This window comes from Tenrec ecaudatus, chromosome 9, assembly GCF_050624435.1.
Source record: "Tenrec ecaudatus isolate mTenEca1 chromosome 9, mTenEca1.hap1, whole genome shotgun sequence".
In the NCBI taxonomy this organism is placed as follows: Eukaryota; Metazoa; Chordata; class Mammalia; order Afrosoricida; family Tenrecidae; genus Tenrec; species Tenrec ecaudatus.
In genome coordinates, this window is record NC_134538.1 from 123,484,747 (window position 1) to 123,488,323 (window position 3,577).

The 3,577-nt window shown below is 40.3% G+C and overlaps 1 pseudogene; it reads right to left on the bottom strand.

The window, feature by feature from the left end:
• Positions 1-259: 259 nt before the first annotated feature.
• On the bottom strand, positions 260-799 carry LOC142456104 (S-phase kinase-associated protein 1 pseudogene; annotated as a pseudogene).
• Between the last annotated feature and the right edge of the window lie 2,778 nt (positions 800-3,577).

Sequence of the window (3,577 nt, forward strand, 5' to 3'; positions counted from 1 at the left end):
TATTTATAATCATTGGATCGTGCATGTTGGTGTGCTTCTTTCATGTGGGCTTAGTTGACATCTCTGTTAGCTAACTGCTGGTTTGAAAATATGCATTTAAAAAAATTTAATTTTATTGATTTTTTTGTACTTCTTCACTGTACATAGCCTGAATCCAAAGAAAAAGGGCTGTCCATGTTCCCCAACACACACCCTTCAAGAAAAGCGTTTAGTTCCCACTTTAGCCATTGGCTTCTCAAGAGTCCAGAGATCACATCTTCTACTGTAGCACTGAAAGAAGTAGTGTTACAGTGTCAGGCATGACCTCGCAGTTCTCTTCACACCACTGGCTCTCTTTGCGCACCTGGGCTTCCTCCTCTTCAGGAAAGTCGTCTTTGATAGTGAAGGTCTGGCGAATCTCCTCAGGAGGTTTCCCCTGGATCATATTAGCAACGGTCTTGCAGGTAACATCAAGCAAACCTTTGATGTCTAAGTAGTTTGGAGCCAGAATAAGTTCAAAAAGTGTTCCCTGGCCAACTTTCAGGAATTCTTGGTCCCAAACTGGGACATCATCTGTTCTTTTCTCTTTGTTCTCATCATCCTCAGGAGGAGGAGGGTCATCCTGGTGGTGGGTGCACCACTGAATGACCTTTTAAAATATTGCTGCATTAACATTTGGTAAAGGAACCGGATCATCATCTCCTTCATCATCCATCCCCAAATCTTCCAACATGGTTTTGATAGTCACAGATTGCTTGGCAATTTCCACATTGTCTTCAAATATCTCTCCATCAGAAGTCTGCAACTTAATTGAAGGCATGGTGAGCTCTCTTCGGGAGGCGGCGGGCCCAAGGCTGGCGAGAACTGGGAGGTGTCAGCGGCTACCACAGAGAAAGGCAGAGAACAAGGCCACTTGAAAAGATGAGTTTAAGACCTCAGACACTCTTCTTTCTGACAGTTGGGCAACATATAGTTTTTTCACCCAACTTTGCTGTAGCACTCGTATCTGCTGTGTTTCCTTCATGAGGGTGTGTATTGAGCGGGACCACGCTGTAAAAGTGAATTGTTCTTACATGGGGAGGAAGGACATTTTGGAATAGCTTGGACAGGCCAAAGTTATTGTAGGAATCTGGTACCAGAAGTCTCTAAACTATAGGTTCCCAAACTTTTTTGGCCTACCTATTGCCCCATTTTCAGAAAAAAATTACTCAGCGCCCCCTTGGCAATTGGAGACTTTTGTACTGTAGCCATAGCCCAGGATAAAGTATAGGTATCTGCTTTTGCAGCTCCCTGTGGACCATTCCAGAACCCCTCAGGGGGAAATACAGCCCATTTTTGGAAATGCTGATGTTGTTTAATCTTAGTGGTCATGCACTATGCATTATGGTTGGTTTATGCAACAGCCAGGGTATTCTGAAAGTTAAAAAATATGGAAATTCCATTTGTTGCAAAAACTTTAAGAACTTTCCAGAGTTTAAAATAATGCTTAGATAACTCAGAACATGGACCTTGGCCATAGGCAAATATTGATTGACACGATCAGACTGAAAACTTGGGAGATATGCTTATAGGAATGGACCAGACAATCTACAAATGACAGAGAAATATTAATAAGTATTAGAGAAGCAAAGCAGAATATTCTTAATCTCCAACAAAATAATGCTATAATATTTTGAAATTAGGTTCCTCAATATTATCCTTGAATTTTAATTTTTGCCTTAACAAAATAAATGGTGATTTAATGTTTTCCTTTACTAGTATTAAAACTAGTAGTATATTTATTAGACATATTTGTATTTATTTATCATGGTAATACTAGTAATATTAGTAAAGGAATTAGGGGTGTAGGTTTCATATATATATATGAGGGCTTCAAAGAGTTTGTAGAAAAATTCCATGATCTTTTAGTTATACTTTTCTATGAACTTTTTGAAGTCTCCTTCTGCATCCCTAGTGTTTTTGTTTATAATTATTTAGTTCCTGTTATGTTTTAAGGCATGATTTTAGGCCCACTTAATCCTACCTACAGATTTCAGTTTTCATTTCCTTAAACAGAACAAAAGAAAAGACAAGGTATTAATTTCTGGTGTACTTGTACATTGCTTTCCTCACAGGAAGCTACTCGCAAGCACACACGGTATCTCTTCCCTTCTCTCTCCTCTTCACGTTTGAGCGGGCTCTGATGAGCTCAGCTCTGCAAACCCGAAGGGCAGACAGTTCACCAGCAAACTTGCACAGCGCACTTCTCTGATCAGCGTCAAGCTCTTTTTCCGTCTCGCCGTCAGAGGCCGTTCTTTTTAATTCTCTCCAGACTTCCCCTCTTGAACCCCAATGCTCAGCCTGATCCCAGTGCCCATTGCTGCATCGTGTGCCCAAACAGGCCAGGCAAAATCCAGATCTGTACGGATACCGTAGTTTACTAGACAGCACGCTCGCCTGACGATGGCGCCACGTTGCATTTAAATTGAATGGGCTGACAAGCAAGGGGGAAAGTTCCACCATCAATGCGAGTTCGGTTGACCAGGGCCGTTCCATTCCTGTGTGTGCTAGTAAAGAATTGATGTTTTTACAGGTCGCTGAAAAACCAACCCAATGTTTACAACAGGGAGCCCCTAACGACTAAAGTTTTAATTGCGATAGATTTATTCAGAATAAAGACTGAGCCTCTCGTGTAATTCTTCTTCTCTTAGTCTCATGGCAGTAAAAGTCATTTGCAATTTATTCCCCAAATAGATGAAAGCAGTATCTCAGGTGCGTGTCGGAATGTGACTTACAGGAAGGAGAGCTTGAACTTGTATAATAGCATAGGAGGTCATTATAATCCCTACTGTCAGTTACAATGCTATTTAGACTAGCCATCATTTTGGTTTTATTTAATATTTGCCAAAGGAATTGTCTCATTCATTTGTAGACATGTTATGGATATTTAATGTATGTGTGTTTGTGTTTTAAAGGGTGATAATAAAATCACCTTTTGAGTAACCTGGTACACATCTTCCTGATTTTATCTCTTTCCCCACCATAGGCAGCCATTTCTAAATTCGGTGTTATATAGTACCCTAAATGTCTTCATAGCTTTCTCACTACACACCTATTTCTAAGCAGCATATTCTTTTGCTTTGCCTGTTTTTAAATTTTCTGTATGTTTATACATGGATTTTCTGGGAACTTGCTTTGCTCCTCTTAAATATTTTGGCTTTGAGGCTCATCCATGCTGACTGACGTACACAGCGGCAATTCACTCTTGTTGCTGCATGGTTCTGTCTTGGACTAGAGTTATATTCTTGGACTAGAGTTATATTCATGTAACTACTGATGAGGGGTTATTTTGCTTAGTTCCTTTTTATTTGACTAATTACTCATTACCTTCACTTCCCAAGATATTCTGCCTTCTCCCTAGGCATATGGCAGCCCGGCTAGAGACTCTTATTTCCTATCCTGGCTTTTTGGTAGCTAAAGTGTAACCATCTAGTGAAGCTTAGGTGAGTAGAAAGTGAATGGGAGTGATGGGTTTAACTTCGGGGTCATCTAACCCATACTGCACCTTTTTCCTGTGCTTTGTCTTTTATCCACTTATGAGCAACAGGAAATTGTATAT